This window comes from Macrobrachium nipponense, chromosome 6 (genome assembly GCF_015104395.2).
Source record: "Macrobrachium nipponense isolate FS-2020 chromosome 6, ASM1510439v2, whole genome shotgun sequence".
NCBI lineage: Eukaryota > Metazoa > Arthropoda > Malacostraca > Decapoda > Palaemonidae > Macrobrachium > Macrobrachium nipponense.
Window position 1 is genome coordinate 77,025,464 of NC_061108.1, and position 21,783 is coordinate 77,047,246.

The 21,783-nt window shown below is 41.3% G+C and overlaps 1 protein-coding gene and 1 pseudogene across 1 annotated transcript in view; both read right to left on the minus strand.

The window, feature by feature from the left end:
* The window catches only part of LOC135216759 (protein Wnt-4-like), a 319,657-nt gene that overhangs the window by 59,814 nt on the left and 238,060 nt on the right, over window positions 1–21,783 (minus strand). The gene's annotated exons all lie outside the window — the stretch shown is intronic.
* LOC135216218 (uncharacterized) lies at window positions 1,007–10,876 on the minus strand (annotated as a pseudogene).

Sequence of the window (21,783 nt, forward strand, 5' to 3'; positions counted from 1 at the left end):
GCTGCTTGCTTCAAACTAAGATAAAATGACCTTGTGGATACTTTTTTAAAAATAAAATTTTAACTTTAAACATGAAATTTTAGAACTATCCAGAAACCAATGCTTTCTGCCTTTTTTGTCACTAACCTGTTTCTGTGTTTAGACTGAACAAGGCCAAAAGAAGAAAAATTCTCTACTCCAGCACTTGTTATGAAAAAGAAAAAAAATCATTTTAAGTACAATGTTCAGAACTGGAAACTGAAAAAAAAATGAAATTTTAGAACTAACCAGATGTACTAAGATTTCTGTTGAGAGCCGAATTGTGATTTTTGTGAATGAAAACCAGCTTTGTTGCCTTTTCTGTCCCGAACCTGTTTATAAGTTTAGACTGAACAAGGCCAACAGAAGAAAAAATTCTCTCTACTCCAGCACTTGAAGAGTTGTTGTAAATATTTTTCTTATTACATCAGAAAAATCTCGAATAATTTTATCTAAAGAAAGCCACCATGCAAGTGGTCCAGCATTAATTGACTAGTCAGAAAACATGTATGGTAGGAGAGGGGAAAGTTCTGTTTTATAAGTCATTATCAGTGGCAGTGCTGAAGGGTACTTTTCATGACCCCAATTCATCCCCATGTTCTCTTCATCCACAGTGAAATTGTTACCCTTATAAGCAGGATGTTAAATATTTGCTAGATAGTGAACAGGCGTGAAGGCTAGTTTCATACATTTCATAAAATGATCTTGTATGACAGCACTATCACCTGACCGAACTGACTCCTATGCAAGCTTGTTGTTTAAGTTTTTCCAGACCTCAGTCACTTCACCAGTGTCACATCTATCCCTTTGAACTTCATCAGGTGTTACTGCAATATGCCTCAAAATCTTTAGCATGTCTTCCGAACACCGTTTTATATTAGTATCCATTACTTTCCTTTTAATATTTGAGTCCAATTGGTGTCTCTTTTCACATCACATACAGATACTAATATTGGGTAGTTGTTCAAGTAAGCCTCTAAATAATCAGTTAGTGTATTCTATCAAACATCTTGAGGTATGATGAGGGCTGAGCCCCCAGCTGCTTTGTAGGCTGCTGAGGCTGTATGGTTGTCCGAAAATACTGGACAATACTCACTACTTGTTCTTTTACATTAGCAATTTCTAAATCTTTTGCCAACAGATTTAATGTGTGTGCTGAACAACCATAACATATCAAATCACATTCATCATCTTTCAGTAGCTCAGTTCTCATTTTTGCAACATTTGCTGCATTATCTGTTACAAAGCTACCTACTTTGCATTTATACTTCTGCTCAGTTGTTTCTATTGCATTTTTAGCAACGGTTTTAAGGTAATCTGATGTATTTTGATGCCCTGATGTGTCGATTGTGTCCACAAGATACACTGTGCTTGTGTTTGCAGATGAGTGAACAGTAACAGAGGCACATATTACATGTTCATTGGAAATATTTGTCCATCCATCAAGGACTCGCTTTTTCACACTCTTTAGCATATATGTATTTTATCATCAACAGTGGGCCACCAATATCTGTCCTGCTGGGCAGTTTGTATCCTGGCCTCAATACATTTACCATGTCTATGAAGGATGAATGTTCAACAGTTTTAAAAGAAGAATTCGTTGCATACACCATTTTTGCAATTTTTTTTTTATTTTTTCCTTCTCTTTGGTAGTCCTCACTCCATAGTTTAAAATGCTTACATTTTTGCTAGAGCCTGATACAACTTTCAGTTTGCATGCAGATGTATTAGGCCTACTCAATTTTTCAGTTTGCATACAGATGTAGTAGGCCTACTCAATCTGCTTTATTGAGAATGAAGTACCAGTAGGTGGAATGTGTGTATCACCACTGTAACTTCTATTATAGAGGGTGATGTTGATGCAGTTTGCAGGGCTGCTTGTGGGTCTGCAAAGAAGAGTACCATGAACTGATACAGTGTAACTGAGTACATTGTACAATATTATGATACTTTTTATATATATGTATAGAGAAAGCTACAGAAGTCTTATAAAGATAATACAGTGGAACCTTGACATAAGAAAGTCCCAACTTACGAAAAATTCAAGTTACGAAAGCAAATACGAAGATTTTTTTGCCTCTGCATACGAAAATAATTCAGGTTACGAAAGATTGTTGCTGTAAAGTCCCAAATTCGCCTGGACCACCGAGAACTATTTTAAAACTCGCGTGCTGCCAACCAAGTAGACTTGCCACCATCCTCCCGCTCTCCCATTGGTTCCTGATGCTAGTCACCGCCGTAAGATCCTGCTCTCCTATTGGTCAGCATCTCTCTCATCATGTAGCTACGTAAAGGCGTTCTTCAGTCACTCGGTAGTAGCATCGTTATCGTAAGCATGCGGAATTCGTTCGTTCATATATGATTTCATTTGTTAACATAAATTCGTGTTAGTGATTTCGCTTTGGACTTTATCGTGTTGTATGAGAACTTAATTAGTAACTTAATTACGTACTTATAGTCATGGGTCCCAAGAAAGTTGCTGAAGTTCACGGAAAGAAGAGGATGCTTTCTATGGAGACAAAAATGGAGATTATCAAGAAGTATGAGGCTGGCATGTGGTTGAGTGTGATTGCTAAGGAATACGGCCGAAATCTGTTGACGATAGGCACCATTCTCAAGCAGAAGGAAGCCATCAAAGCAGCTACACCTTCCAAGGGCGTGACTATTTTTTCCAACAAGAGGAGCCATGTGCATGATGAGATGGAGAGGCTGCTTCTTCTATGGATTGAGGACAAAGAAATCGCTGGCGATACGATAACCATGATGGCTATTTGCCAGAAGGCCAGCGTTATTTTCGCTCTTCTGATTGCCCAGGCTGAAGACGACGGAGGAGAAGGGACATCGACGGCAACCCCAGAATTCAAGGCTTCTCGGGGGTGGTTTGATTAATTCCATAAATGGACTGGCATCCATTCGGTGGTGAAGAAATTGAAATTTTGTAAATAACGTAAAGTATAAAAAAGCACAAAAAATGTAAAAATCAGAAAAAGAAAAAAAAAAAATTTAATTTTAAGTTTTTTGTAAAGTTAAGTTTAATGTTTTCTGCCATTTGTTAAATGTGTTTTTTAAAGTTTAGTGTTAATGTTTCCTGTCATTTTTTAATGTGTTTCGTAAAGTTAAGTGTTCATGTTTTCTGCCATTTGTCCTCCTCCTCTGTCGCCACTTTTGGAGATCGCCTCACTCGAAAGGTAAGGTTCCACATTTTACTATATACGTATGTACGTACAGTATTTCTTGTACCATGTACAGGCGGTCCCCGGGTTACGACGGTTCCGGCTTACGACGTTCCGAGGTTACGACGCTTTTTCTTAAATATTCAATGGAAAAATCCGTCCTGGGTTACGACGCTTGTTCCGAGGTTACGACGCTGACGCTTCCGACGCTCCGAGTTAACGACGCTTTTAAAAAACGCATCCTATGATAAAAATCCTTTATAGTTTAGCACAGTATATTAATAAAAATAAGTTTCTGGTTAGATTACAACAAAAATCTTGAGATTATGATGATTTTCGACACTTTTTATGTTGTATTTTTCTATGTTTTTTAGTGACGCCTCATATGCGGAACTAGTTTCCGAGCGAATGAATACATACTAGTTTACATATAACAGTCCAAAAGCGCAAATAATGAAAAAATCATTGCTTGTTTCCAGTAATAATAACAAAACGAAGTTTCTGGTTAGATTACAACGCAAATTCCAAGTATCCAAAGAGAGACATTATCCAGTAATTTGATCAGAGAGAGAGAGAGAGAGAGAGAGAGAGAGAGAGAGAGAGAGGCGTCTTCCGACGCTCCGAGTTAAGGACAGAGAAGTGTTCGTTTCGTTAAACGGCCTCTGACTCATGCCAGTAAATGTTTTGTTGATACTAATAATATAAGCCTATTTAAAGATACGTTTACTTTAATTAGTCTATATGATACGTAAATAGTAATCAACTGTTCTTGTAGCCCTCAATATTTGGCAAAATCGAAGTATCCAAAGAGAGACATTATCCAGTACGTAATTTGATCAGAGAGAGAGAGAGAGAGAGAGAGAGAGAGAGAGAGAGAGAGAGAGAGAGAGAGAGAGAGAGAGAGAGAGAGAGACGCTTTGGCAACAATGGTCTCGGGGGGTTTTTATAGCTTCCTTCTGCTTGATGATCGTGGATAGTTGTAAGAATGGATTTCGACCATACTCGTTTGCCAAATCGACGATACGAACGCCACGTTCATGCTTTGCTATAATTTCATGTTTTGCTTCCATTGAAATCATTTTCTTGGGTTTTTTCTTATCACCTGCTTTGTCTTTAGCTTTGAGACCCATGGTTAATAATAAAATAGACAAAATAACACGAAAAATAGGCGCAAATACAACGAACTAAACAACGACGTGTTAACATGCAGCACCAACAAACAAACAGACTGAACGCCATTTATCGGTCGCCTATACAACTAACACTCATCGCAAAATCGTATCTCAAATATTTCGTTGTATATCAAAGCTTGTATTTTCGCAAATTTTCTGTTATATCTCAAAACATTCGTATATTAGGGCAATCGTATGTCAAGTTTCCAATGTAATTTGATCAGAGAGAGAGAGACCTTACCTTACAGACCTTACATCTTGTTCGGGTTGCCCCAGGTCCCTCAGTGTGAGGCAACCTTCTGTTCCTACCAGAGAGTTGCTAGTACCATTTCTTCCGGTATATTTTGCATCTCCAATCTTGGATGGTCTGGGATTGCAGTTTAGATATTTTGTGTCGAGCTTATTCTTAAACACATCTACGCTCACTCCTGATATATTCCTCAGATGAGCTGGCAACGCATTGAATAGACGCTGCATTATCGATGCTGGTGCGTAGTGGATTAATGTCCTGTGTGCTTTCCTTATTTTTCTGGTATATTTTTGGGCACTATTAATCTACTCTGCTTGCTCTTTCTGATATTTTTAGTTCCATGATATTTTTGCTGCTATTCCTTCTTATCTGTTTTCCATTGGCCTGAATTATCATGTAGCGTTCTCTTCTCCTTTCCAGACTATATAATTTTAAGAATTGTAGTCTTTCCCAGTAGTCTAGGTCCTTAACTTCTTCTTATTACTGCTGTAAAGGAACCTTTGTACACTCTCTATTTGTGCAATATCCTTTTGATAGTGTGGGTACCATATCATATTGCAATATTCAAGTGGACTACGAACATATGTTTTATAAAGCATAATCATGTGTTCAGCTTTTCTTGTTTTGAAGTGCCGTAACAACATTCCCATTTTTGCTTTACATTTTGCCAACAGAGTTGCTATTTGATCATTGCATAACATGTTCCTATTCATCATCACACCAAGGTCTTTAACTGCTTCCTTATTTGTGATGGTCTCATTATTAGGTCCCTTATATGCATATAGCTTTCTTTCTCTGTCTCCATAATTTATTATTGATTCAAATTTATCAGAGTTAAATACCATCCTATTTACCTCTGCCCAATCATATACTTTGTTAAGGTCTCTTTGTAGAGCGTCCTATCTTCATCACAAGTAATTTCTCTACTTATTCTTGTGTCATCTGCGAAACTACTCACTACCGAATCCTTAACGATTATTGTCTATGTCTTCAATCATAATAACAAACAGTATTGCAGCTAACACCGTACCTTGCGGCACACCGGATATTACTTGGCTTCATCCGATTTCTCGTCGTTTGCAATAACTATCTGTTTTCTGTTGTGTAAAAATTCTTTTAACCATCTTCCTACTTTATCCACGATATTGTGTTTTCTAATTTTCTTCGCTAATATATTATGGTCTACTTTATCAAAAGCTTTTGCAAAGTCTAAATAAACCACATCTGTTTCATTTCCGCTTTTCATATTTTTGAATATGTTTTCACGGTGGACTAACAGTTGGGTTTGTGTACTTTTTCCGGGTACGAAACCATGTTGTCCTTTATTAAACAAATTATTTTTTATTAAATGTTTCATAATATTTTTCTTCATTACCCTTTCATACACTTTCATTATATGTGATGTTAGACTCACAGGCCTATAATTACTTGCCTCTTAGTCTTGATCCACTTTTGAAAGTAGGGGTAATATACGCTAATTTGTGCTCATCATATCTTGCTGTATCTACACTTTGTCTTAATAATATTGCAAGTGGCTTTGCGATAGAATGAACTACTTTCTTTAACAAAATAGCAGGAATTTCCATCAGGCCCTGCAGCAGCTCCATTTTAATTTCATTAATAGCCTGCACAATATCAGCTTCATTAATATCTATGTCAGCTAAATATTCACTATTTTCATCCCTTACTTCTATATCATTATCTTCATTATCTATTCTAGGGGTGAATTCTCTCTTATATCGTTCTGCCAGTATGTTGCAAATTTCCTTTTTTATTTTTTTCATTCGTTAATCTCCCTTCAATTCTCAGAGGGCCTATTTCTATTCTTCTTTTATTCATCTTCTTCGCATATGAGTATAATAGTTTGGGGTTTTGCTTGTATAATTTAATAGGGTTTTTTCTTCCAAGTCCCGTTTTTCATTTTCTTTTGATTGTATAATCTTTTTTCTGCATTTTCTATCTTACTTTAGTTCTAATAACTTTCCATGCATTTTTTTCTTTTGCAAGACCTTTTTTCCACTTTCTGATTTTCTGGAACAAGATTCTTCTGTCTCTTGGTATGCATGAATGATGTTTACTTTTCTTCTTCGGTATATATTTTTCCACTATTATCTCCAATATTTTATATAATATCTCCGTATTTACCCTTATGTCATCACTTACGAAAATGTTATCCAATCTTGTTTAATTCTTCATTAATTTCTGACCATTTATATTTTTTACTGTAGAAGTTGTATTTTCCATATCCTTCCCACTTTTTCATTCTTGCTTATCTCTATTTTCACTTGCTTTGGAATGAACTGTTAATTCTATGACATTATGGTCTGAAATACTCGCATTATAAACTATTATTTTCTTTAACTAATTCATCTCGTTCACAAATACTAGGTCTAAAGTATTTTCCTTTCTTGTTGGCAGGTGATTTATTTGTTGAATGTTCGTCTTCTAGTAGCATATCTAATAGCTTTTCAAATTGCCTCTTATCTTCTGCACTACTATTACTCTCTTTTTTATATGTATAAGTACAACACAATCTATCGTTCTTTCCATTCTACGAAAGGAAAGTTGAAGTCACCAGATAGGAGAATAGTCCAGTCCTTGTGATTTCTTACATATATCATCCAATTTTTCAATTATTAAGTCAAACTCTTTAGTATTAGGAGGTCTATATATTACTATGTTCATCAATTTTTCAGATTCAAATTCTACCGCTATTAGTTCACATTCTGAGTTACTATATTTCTATATATTTTTCCTTGTTTTTCGTCTTTCCCATATATTGCGGGTTCCCCTTGATTCCTATTTTTTCTATCTGATCTATAAGTTGGAACCCTTTTATTTGATCATCATTCCCAGTCTCTTGGGAATACCAGGTTTCACTTATATTCATTATATCTATTTTCTTTTCATTTTGGGTTAGTTCTTCTAAGTACTCATTTTTCTTTTGAGTTACTCGTAAACTAAACCCTGCGCATTCATCACTATGATGGTTTGCGTGTTTTCTCCTTCATTTAATACTGATAGTAATAAGGATTTTCCCATGTCTCTTTCCTGTTCTGGTATGTTGTTCTTTTTTTCATTTCCAGAAATTCTGACATTAAAAAATCCAACTTTTCCATAAATATTTGTTGATCTTCCTCATCATAATTATTCATTTTGTGTCTGAATCTGCAATTTTCTCCGTTTCTGCAATATCCTCTTGCATAATAAATACAGTTATTATCTCTGAGTAGAATTTCGGAGCTGATGCTTTGAAATTCTTTGCTGACAACCTCTGCATATCTCATTGGTGGTTTGCTTTTCTCTTTTACCTGATATTCTTGATTTCTCATCTTTATTTGTTTCTTTCTTATTTTGGAGTTTATTACTTGGTTGGTTATTTTTTTGATTATGATTCATGGCTACAGGGTGCATATATTTGCATTTTTTGTCGAACTTACATCCTTTTCCTTCTTTTAGGTTTTACATATTTTTGGTGATGCAGATCTCTGCAATCATCCCCATATCCATCTAAGTATGCACATTTACCATATATTTCATAGTTTTGACATATCTTAGATGTTTGTAGTAACATCTTTCTCCAAATCTGCAATTCCCTCTTTCAAAAGGTTGCAGATTTTGTCTTTCTTGTCTATTTTTTCCTCTTTCCCGTCATTGTATAGATCTGGGTAGAGCCTCTTCGGGATTTGCTTTTCTGTTGTCATATCGTAATTTATTTCTTCGTAGGTATGCTGCTTTATTGCCTCATATGTAGTATCAATGAGTATCTCTGCATCCCATACTTTTATCTTGTTCTTTGTTTTCCTTATTTTTTTCTGTCATTTCATTTTTGTTTACTTCTCTTTTCCGTTTTCCTCTTCTTCTTTTTCTTCTTCTTCTTCCTCTTCTCTTCTTCTTCATCCTCAACTATTTGTACATTCAATCTTGATTTAATAACATTGTCTATCCATGATAGACTGTTGAACAAAAAATTCTTGTATCTTTTCTCAAATCTTGTATTACCTCAGCACACTGTGGATGGGTCGGAATGTTGCATGCAGCACATTTTCTGATTAGGTTTTGTGGATTGACTATGCTATACCAAACCTTACACAGTTTGCATGCTTTTGGCATTCTTTTTCCTAATGCATCAATTAGTATATTCACAATGATTCACCTTATTCATTTTCTTTGTCGGAATATGTTGGTTTATGTATATTTTCTTTATGAGTCTCTTGACCACTTGGATTTTATTTGGAACTTCTTCAATTATTTTCAAGATGTTTTCATTAGATTTGTTCCAGTTTGAAGGATTATATCCTTCTAATATATCTATGACTGCTTTTGTATCTTTTTGGTTAGGACTGTTGCTGATTTCATAGATGAGAAATGCCAGTTCCCTTCCTGCTATCTCATCGTATTGCGAATCTGCTAAACACGCCAAATTACGCCACCTTTATTTTCCCGCAGTTGGAACTTACTGCCATCTTGTTCTGATTTATAGTATTACACTTGATAAACTAACTTAGAAGACGCTTTATCCTACTATTTTCACACTAATCTTATCACCGATAGTTCACGAACACTTCTAGATATTTCTCAAATTCTAGTCGTATGTTAAACTTGTGATATCTGTTGATTATTGTGACTTCACGCGGGTACGTCTCACCAAGCAAGATGGCTACTACGAGAGAGAGAGAGAGAGAGAGAGAGAGAGAGAGAGAGAGAGAGAGAGAGAGAGAGAGAGAGAGAGAGACGCTTTGGCAACAATGGTCTCGGGATTGACGTGTTTATTTTCTGAACAGATAGGACAGAGAAGTGTTCGTTTCATTAAACGGCCTCTGGCTCATGGCAGGAAATGTTTTGTTGATACTAATATATAAGCCTATTTAAAGATACATTTACTTTAATTAGTCTATATGATACGTAAATAGTAATCAGCTGTTCTTGTAGCCCTCAAGATTTTGCAAAATCACTCCAGGTTGTACATAAAACTTCAAGAATGTAGTGTCACCAGAGGATTACAATAGTTTTTACCTTCAAGAACCAGCATTCTTTTATGAAAATAACTCCAGGTTGTACATAAAACTACAGGAAACAACATGTAGTGTAACCAAAGGATTACAAGTAAGGTTTTTATAACTTTTTATTAGTTTAAGACATATTTCCAAGCGTCGTTCCGGCTACGACGATTTTCGGCTTACGACGCGTCTCAAGAACGGAACCCCCATCGTAACCCGGGGACTGCCTGTATAGTAATACACTTTATTTACAGGTATATATTACATATTAGTAGTATATGTAGTTTAAGTTAGGTATTGAATGGTCCAAATTGTTGTATTTCATTGTTTATTGGTCAATTTAGCTTTTTTATAAAATTTACTTGGGGGGGGGGGGGGGGGGGGGGGGGGGGTGATTTTGTAGGGCTTGGAACGAATTAGGCAATTTACATGTAAAATGCAGTTCAAGATACGAAAAAATCAGGTTACGAAGGCCACCTCGGAACGGATTAATTTTGTATCCTGAGGTACGTACTACTGTACTACTCTTTACTCTGAATATGGAAAACTTATACAGTGCTATGTGTAAACCAAAAATTGCATAATTCAGAAGCTCATGGATATTCAATTATTTCCAATGAGAAAAATTGAAATGCATTTCACACGGTCAGAGATAGGCCATACATTTGTTGGGATGGCATGAATACTTGCGTATGAGGATGCTACTCAGTACTTCTGGCTCAAATGATGGTGGTGGTGGGACACCAGGGACAGGTTCATTCTCTTAGTTTCTGTCTGTCTTTCAAAGGGCAACTTTATTATTTTTAGTTTTAGGACACCATTATGTTGTTTCAGGCAAGGTGAATTTGAGCAAGGTAATTTATGTTAAGCTAATTTAGATTAGCTTATGTTAGGCTAGGCTAGTTGTGAAATATACAGGTAAATTTTTTTTATAACCTAACAAAAACAGATGGTATCCTAATACGAAAAATGATCATGATTTTTTCCTTATTTGACTGCTATTTTGGTAATAGAAAATTACTGAAAACAAAGTATTGTGATAAAGAACTTGAATTACCATCTGTTGCTTCTTCTTCAAGATTTTGCAATTCTTGTTGTGGCCCATTGCATTTCTGCTTATGCTCTCTTTAAGTGTTGCACCAAGCCCTGCCATTCCTTACCACAAACAATACATTTTGCATGGACTCCTTTCTTTTGAGTGTGTGTTGCCAGTTCATCAAATTCAGTCCAAATGATATCTTTCTGCCTTTTTGCTTTTGTCATTTTGGAAGTTACAGTACCGTATAGGTTTATATGTATTTATCCTGAAACTTTATTCAATATTATCAACTGCTACCTGAACCAACTTAGTCCTGTTGCTTTTCCTGCTAAGTTGGAGAAAGTGAGACTCACAGGCCTGCACCTTGATTTCAAAGAGTGAACATTTTGCAGGTCATACATTCTCTTTGAATCTCTCTCTCTGATGAAGTAGAAAAAGCAACAGGACTTTAGTAACTAAATACATGAGTCAAAGTACCACTGAACTGGGCAAATACCTCTGGCCAACTGCTTGTGCTTTTGTTTCTAGTTCCAACCAAAACAGCCAAGGCTTGGCAAACTCTGATTTTTCTTAAGAGTTGCCAACTAGCTTTTTTATTTTAGATTTTTCTTAAGAGTTGGCAACTAGCTTTTTTATTTTTATCTCAGCAAATTGCTCCAACTTGGCAGTCAATATTTCAAAAACCAAGGTAATTCACTTTAAAGTGTAAATAAGGCATCATCTGAATAATCATAGATTTTTCTGTTTGATAAATTAGGTAATAATCAGTAAAAAAAATGCTATCTAGAAACTCTACCTTAATCAACACATGGGTGTAAGCAGACAGGTCTTGAACACGTATGCATCGTGAAGCTGGGCTGTGGCTTTCAAATTCAGCCTGAACTATAAGTAAATAGTCATGTCATGAAATTAGCAATACATATTCAGCAGCCTGCATGGTTTTTGTCATGAAAGGGATTTTGACAAAGGAAAAATCTATTTCTGGAGGAAGACCTGTGTCGGCCGGTGAAATGTCCCTGTAGCACACATTTCTAGGTATAAATAGATGCTAAATATACCAGACAAAAAGCTAAATGGAATGCTGAAGTTACTGCCTTCAGCTCGCTCACCCATAGGGTGTCGGTATAAACACAATGGCGAGTGGAAGCCACTACCACAGGTATTCTGCCAATTAGAAGACTCCTCTCAAAGCCCCTCTCTAGTTAGGTGCCGTTACAACGACTACTTTACGTCTACCTTCGGCTTGCTACTACTACAACTCCCGCCTGAAGGCTTCATTCCTGAATTACGCACCCAAGCTTGGGCCAGCTAAGGGGTGGGGATCAGGAGAAGAGAGGGATGGGTTCACCGGGCGACACAGGTCTTCCCCCAGAAATAGATTTTTCCTTTGTCAAAATCCCTTTTCTGGGTTCGACCTGTGTCGGCCGGTGAAATAGTATCAGAGAATTGGCCATACAAGCTTGGTAAAACACAAAATTTAATATATATGTAAGGAAACATAAAAATAAAGTTTTCTCTTAAAATTAAGTTTTAATAACCAATGTAAGAGTAACAAGTTACAATGGTAAAAAAGGGGGACCAAATATGACCAAATCCATACTATCCTGGGGTAACAACAGGTAAGGAATACAAAATCAACAAATATAAACTATTTACATGTCCGGAAGTGGGTTGATAAGCAAACCAGCCTGGAACCTAAGGGAGACAGGTAGGAAAGAGCGAGTATCAAAGGAAAATTAATAGCAGAATAAAGGAATAGGAAATAGAGTTATAAGACTAGGCCGTATCAGGGGAGACAATGCTCCCTGCAGCCACTGCCGAAAATTTAAGGGCCTCTAAATTCTTTAGATAGTGGCGTTTAAATACTGTCAGGGATTTCCAACCCGTATATTTTTTAAGATCCTCGAAATTCATATTGTGAAAATAATTAATTGAGGTAGCCACTGCCCGGATATCATGGACGTGAGGGACTGAATCCGGATTGGCTTGTTTAATAAAATAAAGAATTTGTTGTCTGATTCCTTTTAAGGAAATGGTTCCGCCTTTTTCTCCAATAAAAAGAGGACCTGAAGACTTTTCAGAAGTTCTGCCCAGATAAGATTTTAATGTGACAATAGGACACAAAGATGGGGCCTGTGTGAGATAATCTTCCATGGAGCCCACCTGTTTTGTGGGTCTTCAATCTTTGCTAAGAATTTCCGATCTGGGGAGAGTAGAACTTCACCTGACGGGAGGAAATCAATGTGATTTGGTTCTCTAGAAAGAGCCGACAGTTCAGATATTCTGGCACCTGAAGCCAGACTCATTAGGAATAATGTTTTCCTGAGAAGGGTTATATATGAGCATGATTCATTATCAGTGTCTGAAGCCAACTTGAGTACATCGTTTAAAAACCAGGAGACCGTGTGGGGGCGGTCCACCGGTCTCAGACGGGCACATGCTCGAGGGATAGACGAGAAGTACGAATCTGTCAAATCAATATTAAAGCCTAGCTAAAAAATCTTCCTTAAGGCAGATTTAGTTGTAGTAATGGTAATAGCAGCTAGGCCTTTTTCAAACAGGGTTCTAAAGAATGAAATTGCCAGATTCGTAGTCATCTTCTGGACATCTGATTCTTTTAGAAAGATGGCCAATTTCTTTACTGCTGAATCATACTGCCTGAGTGTTGATTCTCTTTTATCTGACTTTACGAACAGGATGTTTAATGGATCAACACTAGCATCCCTCTGTGCCGCAAACTTCATGAAGTCCATAAAGTTAGGGCATTCAGAATTCTTGAGGAAGCTGACACAGTCCGAGTTTGTACTATTTGAGTCAGTTCTAGATTGGGAATCCGTCTGGGACGGAGATTCAACTCTAGTAGAAGGGGAAACCAATTGCTCTTTGGCCAGTTGGGTGCTACCAGTGCTACCTGTCTTGTGAAAGATCTGAGTTTGTGCAGGACTTTCATCAGGAGGTTTACTGGCGGAAATAGGTAAATCTTCTGCCAATTGTTCCAGTCTATGGACGTCGCATCTGTGGCGTGAGCTAGAGGGTCCAGATTGGGAGCCACATAACACGGAAGTTTGTGATTGGACTCCGTGGTGAACAGATCTACCTGAAGCCCCGGGATTTTATTGCAAATCCAACGGAATTCTTTTGTGTCCAAGGACCACTCCGACTCCAGCGGAGTTGTTCTGGATAGTGAGTCTGCAATGACATTCCGTACTCCTGCCAGGTGAGTAGCTGACATGTGCCAATGATTTTTTGTTGCTAATGAAAAAATTGCAATCATTACATGATTTACTTTGCTCGACTTGGAGCCCCCTCTGGTTATGCAATGAACTATCACTGTGCTGTCCGAGACTAGTCTTACATGACTGTTCTTGACTGGAGCTAGACGTTTTAAGGTCAGAAAAATGGCCATTGCTTCTAGGACATTGATGTGGAACTGGCGGAATGTATTCGACCACGTTCTTTGAACCTTCTTGTACTGGGAGTAGCCTCCCCATCCGCTCAGAGAGGCGTCCGTGTAGACTATCAGAGATTGGGGGGGGGGGGGGGGAATTGCAGTGGCACTGATTTGGAGAGACTCCGGACTTCTGTCCATGGACGGAGTCTTTTCTTTAATATCGGCGGAATCAGAGAGATCTTGTCTCTGAATTTGTTGTTGGCTCTTTTCCGCCAGACTCGATTGATATCCTTCAGTCTGGCTTTCAATAGAACGTCTATTATTGAGGCAAACTGAAGAGAACCAAGAATTCTCTCTTGGGTACGACGAGAAGCCCTTTTGTTCTTGAGGAACTGTCTCATAGCCTTCGCTATCTCTCTGCACTTCTTTGGTGGGAGAGATAGTCTGTGTGAGGTTAGGTCCCATTGGATTCCCAACCATTGAAACCGGGACGCTGGAATGAGACAGGACTTTTCCTTGTTTATCTGGAAACCCAGATATTCTAGGAATTCTATTACCTTGGCTGTTGCTTTGCACTCCTCGTCGTTGGTTGCCCAAATAAGCCAGTCGTCTAGGTAAGCTACTAACATTACCCCCTGAGCTCTTAGTTCTTGGACTAATGAGTAAGCTTGTTTTCCTAGTTTGAAGCATAGGTATGGAGAGAAGTTTCTTGCTATCGGTACATGATAGTAAGAGTCTCTAAGATCTATAGAGGTGGTGACGACCCCACAGGGAAGTAAGGTCCGCACCTGCGAGACGGTCAGCATGCGGAACTTGTCGCATTGAATGTATGAGTTGAGACGGGACAGGTCCAGAATCACTCTTCGTTTGTCCAAGTCCTTCTTCGGTACACTGAACAGACGTCCTTGAAATTTCAGGCGACTGACTTTCTTTATTGCCTTCTTTTGAAGGAGATCTTTGGCATAGTCTAGGAGGTCTGTTGTTGGAGTCTGGTGAAAACTGACTGGTGGAGGAGGCCCTTTCTTCCATTTCCACCCCAGACCTTTCGATACAATGCTGTGGGCCCATGAACTGAAGGTCCAATGGTCCCGGAAGAGATACAGTCTCCCGCCCACCTGTGGAGCCTCACTGATTGGTTGAGGTCTTACTTCCTCTGCCTCCTCTGAAGCCTCTGCCTCTAGGGCCAGCTCTCTGTCGGAAGGCACCTCTGGCTTTGCTACTTCTTGCGTGTTTATTGTAGCCACGAAATGCTCCTTGTGACTCAAAGGAGGCGTTGAAAGCTGGGGAAGTTACTAGGGCGGTTGAACTCGAAGGCTGTTGAGTCGGTTGACTTTGCAGCAGGACAAACTGTTGTTGTGGCTGTGCCTTGGATGTCGAAGGCTTGCCGATCTGGGAGACAGGAACCACTTGAACCACTGTCTGAGGTTGAGAGGACTGGAAAGGCTGGTATTTCCTTGGCCTGTTCCTACCTTTGGATTGTGGTCCGGGGTTCTCAAACTTCCTTTTGAAGGGAAGTCCCCAACGGACACAAAGGTTTTGGTTAGCTCTAGCTGCCTCGCTGAGGACGTTGTTAACCATTTCCTCAGGGAAGAGGTTGGCACCCCAGATCGACGCCTTTATGAGCCTGTTCGGTTCGTGTCTTATGGAAGCATTCGCAAAAACATGCTTCCTGCAGGCTCGTCTAGCCACTATAAAGTCATACAGGTCTGATTGGAAAGCCTGTAACAGTGAATTTGTGTGGACCCAAAATAGAGGCTCATCTGCAAAGGTCGTAGGAGTCAACTCCGCAGTGGTGACTGAGTTAATCGACCTACTCAACCTGCACCTTGCTTCGAATTCCGCTTTGACCGTGGGGTCCGGAATTCTAGGCAAACGTTCACTGAATTGGGAGGAGGCACACTCCGGATCGAGTCTGCCCACCGTGAACGTTGCCGGAGCGTCAGCCCAAAATTCTAGATCGGCGGGGAAGAGCAAGGAGGTAGCCTCCGTCTCTTTTTAGCTGAGACATAGGTTTGTCCTCCATTGCGGCTTGCAGTGTCAATTCTGCAACCTTCGACGTACAAGGAGTCGGAACTCCTTGTGGGGCCACAAACATTGTATAGCATCCTTTATGGGGTGTCAACGTTGTGTTGACACACTCACAATCCGTGAGGCTGCGGACCCATGCAGACTGGGCCTGGTCCCTAGGGTAGATAACCGTCTCCTTCGGGCCTTTGTCTACCCTGACTAGCGCATCTTCGGCTAGTCTAGTGTAGCCTGGGAAGGGAAATTGAAGGCCCGCCGGGAATAACTCAAAGTCTTCTACCGGTCGGGTTCTGCAACCTTCAATGGTAAGCTTGCCCTCTGAGAACTGGGTGTGCAGAGCCAACCGCCGCAGGTTGCTGTTTTCAAATGGCGGTAGCTTGGATGCGTCCGGTACCGTCAAGGACTGCGGTGTGGTTCTGGACTGGAGGAATCCGGACACCAATTCCTCCTGGGCCTGTAACCTCTGGGTCAGAGACATGATAGACTGTCCCGAAGTCTCGAGGCTTGAGGCGAGTTGAGTGGACATCGATTCAAGTCTTGAGTCCACTACCTCGCTCATCTTCCGCATAAGAAGATTTGCGAAAGCCTCCTGGTCAAAGCCAGACTCCGCCGGTCTGGCTTTGGAAGACTTGGCTCTCGACCCCTTGGGTGGGGGAGAAGCTTTAGCAGAGGAAGTCGAAGGCTTGGGAGCTGATGATGACCTTGCAGAGCCTTCCAGAGAAGGCTTGGTTGGTTTAACCACCTTCGGCAGGGATCTCGTCTTCCAGGCCTTGACCTTGGGGATTACCGAGGCGGATCTACCCCAGGTGGGGCGGACTCCGTAGGGAATCCTGGAAGGAAGGGGGAGAAGGAGGAGTAGGGCTAAAGGGGAGACTACCTGCCTCACTTACCTCCCTACCTACCTCCTGTTCCTCCGTGGCCATAGGTTCTCGGTGAAGACTGATGGCTGCGACTTCCTCGGTGACGATATCACACAAGCCCTCTTGGTCCTCCGGGGGTGGTTGAGTGTCCTGACGGATGCTCTCAATAATGGGAGCCGCCACTGCCGCGGGTACAGCCGCCGAAACTGGAGTGTTGGGATATAGGAGGGAACACAGCTCCTCCGACAGCACGTAAGGTTGGCCGGATTTTGCGTTCCTCCCGAAGCCTCCCACCCAGGCCTTAAGGGACGCCATCGACGAAGTCTTGAGCGCCAAACTAACCTGTAAAAATTAACCAAATTAGGATCCCCAGTGTCGAGGAAATTTCACCAAAGCCAAAGTGTACCAGAAATTTCACAGAAACAATGAGGCGAGAATGTTACCTACTGACTTGTCTGTTACGATCCTTACTAAGTCGTAGCATACCGTACAGGCCTCCAGGTGCCAGACCATACTTCCTTCCACCAGGATGGGGCAGTTGGCATGGGATCGGCAGACCTCATGCCCATATGGCCTGTACAGGACGGTCGGACAACCCGTCACCTGGCAACGGACCATCTGTAAGTTGAGAAGGCGAATGAGTATCCTCAGATAAAGCTTAACTCCGGCGAGATGAGTGCACTTCAACTAGATATTTAATCCGTTAAAGGCATATTGGGTACAGATTTCAACTTACTAGTTATCATTAAAGATCTGGATGTCTCCGCCTGCTCCGGAATCCGTACTTGGGATCAGTAAAGCTATAACAAGCGGAGAGGGCCTGATACGAGCAGAACAGGGTAATAAGGTAAGACCTAAGCCTTATTACCCCAGAGTAATGCAATGTAACCAAATGTAGGCGCATTATCTGAGCCCCGTTCTGCCCCCACTGGAGTGGGGAGCAGCGATAGCAAAGAAGACGGAAAACAGAGCGACAGAAACAACGGTACGATAAACTCTGGTATATACTTTCTGGCGTGTGTGATGGTAGACCACACTACGTCAGAACAAATACAGATCCGGAGACATACCTAGAGGCTAATTAAACATGTTCTAACATAATCTCTTAAAGGCTTCACCTACTCCGGAATCCATAATCCCGTTATCATAACAGTAAGGGCCGGCGGAAACGGGCTGATACGATCAGAACAGGGAAAATAGGTAAAACCTAGGCCTGAGTCTGATCGCACTGGGGAAGAGAAGCAATTCTAAGGTAATTAGAAACACAGCTCTAAGCCCAGTTCTGCCCCCACATGAGTGGGGAGGCGGAGACAACAAGGGAGAATAGACAACTGAGCGACAGAGCAGTGGCACATACAATCCGGCGTATAGCCTGCTGACTGGTGTGATGGTAGACCCCACCTGGCCAGAGGACTCACAGGCCCAGAGACATACTAAAAGAGATTACACAATATACTAATCAACCAATCTCCTCCGACTAATCCCCCTGGGTAAGCTATATGCTCTAGTGGTCGTTCATCGGTAGGATTACTTGAACAGCGAGCTAGCTAGGCAGCGCCGGAACGAGAACGGGGGGAGTGTCTGGAGGAGAGTGGACGAGTTGTGATCGCCTGGCCACAGCAACCGATCAGTGACCCACCACCTCTCTGGAGCTGTAACTAGCCTACCACTAAAGGGAGCAGAAGACCGTAGGCCTACTGACACCCTAAAGGGTGCAAAGGCCCAGGCTACACACAACAAAACAAACATAAAATAGTTGATGAGGAATTACTGGAAGAACTGCGAAAGGAGGAAAGGGGAACGCACCCAGCAAGAACCCAGCCTAACCCTCCGAGATCGGTACAGATCCGGTCAGGCAGGTAGGCTAGCAGGGCCTCCAAAGGACGTCATGAAGTGGGCGGATAGAACCTAACTAAACCCTCCAAAATCGAATCTTCCGATCTGGTCAGGTACGATAGGTCTAGGCCCTACAAACATGACACGAGAAAGACTCTCTGTCCTGGACCACTCTCCCAGTACACATAATTGCCTGGACAGGAGGCGGTAAGGATGGGGCCGAAAGGGTGGAGGGGCAAGACGGCCTGACCTATCTTCCAAAACCTAGCTTAGGGCATCGCAAGGACTTCCAACCTCAACAAAATATGAATATCTGAATAATTTATCACAGGCGTGCATATAATCGAGTGCATTACTGACTAACATCGAAAAACACACTAAAAGAATGCATGCATGAGTACCACGAGAGAGAAAGAGGAATCACCCTCTCCCCCAAAAACTAGCGTACTGCTAGGCTAGCCTAGAGGCCAAGAACACACTACTCACGTATAACATATGAAAAATAAAATCGTACGTACGAAGGGAAACCAACACGCTCCTGTGGGACTGAGGACAAAAAGGGGGCCACAAAAGGCTAAAATAACGAAAGATAAACATAAAAGAAGAGACCTCAGAGTACGTCAGGAGCAAGTTAGGCCCTATGACATAAGGATAAAATTCGTAAAACTAATGCTCCATAAAACGACAGGAGCTCGAATAATGAAGGGGCATACGAAACAGTAGTCTAGTCTAAACAGTGAAATGCAAACGGTGAGGCAAAAATCATCATAATATAACAAAGGGAAAAAACGCACGCCGCGAATGATGCACCCAAGATGGCGGATATAAAAGGAGCGTCACCCCAGTTCGCGAGAACCAAGGGGCCAAATAAGGGCTAAAAAAGGGGATGCATCATGCCCTCACGAGATACAAAAACGAAAAATGGAATACTCAACTTAGATGAAGAAGCTTGGGGCTCTGGGGCAGACATGCTTCGCCAAAAACACTTGAAGAGGACAGCGAAAAAAGCATGTGCGGACACTGTAGCGTGCTAATACAGGAATGAAGCCTTCAGGCGGGAGTTGTAGTAGTAACGAGCCGAAGGTAGACGTAAAGTAGTCGTTGTAACAGCACCTAACTAGAGAGGGGCTTTGAGAGGAGTCTTCTAATTGGCAGAAAACCTGTGGTAGTGGCTTCCACTCGCCCTTGTGTTTATACCGACACCCTATGGGTGAGCGAGCTGAAGGTAGTAACTTCAGCATTCCATTTAGCTTTTTGTCTGGTATATTTAGCATCTATTTATACCTAAAAATGTGTGCTACAGGGACATTTTACCGGCTGAAACAGGTCGAACCCAGAAAATACATTTTGAGGAAAAACAGGATTTGAAAAAACATCTAACAAATAAAAAAAAAATAAATCACCGATTTTTTATTTTTTTGAGTAAAAGAAAAATCACCAACCCTGATTTAGAAGTCTCGCCGAGCACTTGAATTCCTTAGAATTTCAAGTAGCCGAGCGCTTTGATTCCTTGGAATTGCAATCACTCGGAAGGCGAGAGAGGACACTCCTGATGATTGTTCTAACGAGGTTATGGAGTCTCGCCGAGTGCTGGAGTTCTTAGAATTTCTGGTGCTCTCCGAGCGTTCATGTTCCTTGGAATCACGAGTACCCGGCCGCTTGAATTCCTTGGAACTTCGAGAGCTTGCCGAGCACGTTGATTTTTTTTTTTTTAGAATCATGACTGCTTGGCTGGTGTTATATTGGCTGCCCAGAGCAGTGTTGAGACACTTAGGAGTTTTGACACTGCCTGCCAGCACATTTTTAAGTGCTTGGTTAGGTTCCATCCTCGTGTCATGGACCTTAAGGTCCGAGCATATATGATAGCAGACAGAAAATCTCCCTTTGAACTTTCTTCTCAAAGGGCTTCGGTCTGAAGGAGACTAGTGCATGTGGGAGGAAAGCGATAGTTCTTAGCAGACGAATATTGCTCACAGTCGTGTTACATGACCAGCTCGGCTCACTTGAAGCGGGCAGAGACTTCTCCATCTAACCCAATTTTTGCTCCTTCAGGTGTGGCGATTTCCATGGTTGGGGACTTGCAGCAGACATGGCTGAAGCTGGGACTGCCTGGTATCCCATTCTCCAGGGGCTTGTGGCACACTTCACATCTGCCCCTGTGATACATGTAGCTGCAATGGGGACGACAACCACTGTATCTATGCCTGGGTATGTGGCCCCACCACATTTGGTGTATACACAACATGTAACCACTGTAACACCTTCAGTGATGATGACATCTGGGCCACATACTTTGAAGGTAGATCCATTTCTACTTCCTCCTCCAGGTTATACTGTACTGTCTCCCTCTGCTACTTACGTTGCCAAACCTGCCAGGGTACCATCCCCCTTAGACTTGCCCATTTCATCTGTGCCTGTGCCTGCTGCTGTACCAGTCCCTGATCGTGTGTGTGCTGTTTCAGCATCGGCATCTCCTGTGCCTGCTGCCATTCGTTGTGGGGTGCCTATCGAACCATTGGGCAACATGGCAGAGATACAGAGCTGAGACCTGGATAGTAGATGTCCTTCAGGAGGCATATCTTCTTCCCTTTGAGTCAAGGCCACCCCTGACCAACTCTCTGGTGTGTCTTCAGACATACATCCCTGGTTCTGCCAAGGATGTAGGACTAAAGGAAGTAGTGCAAGTAATGCTGAGCAAGGGAGCTATAGAAGTCATACGAGGTCCATCATCAGGGTTCCACAGCCGAGTTGTCTTGGTGGAGAAGGCCTTGGGGGGGCTGGAGACCAGAGGTAGATCTCTCTCCTTTGAACTGATTTGTTCGCCAGACTCGGTTAATGATGGAGACAGCAAATTCAGTGCTCGCCTCGATCAGGGAGAAAGACCTCTTGCTTTCATTAGATCTGAAGGATGCACATTTCCAGATACCTATTCATTAAAATCAGGAAGTACCTTCGCTTTATCCTCGAGGGGACAGTGGTCTAATTCAGGGCACTTTGTTTCAAACTAGACCGCCCCTCA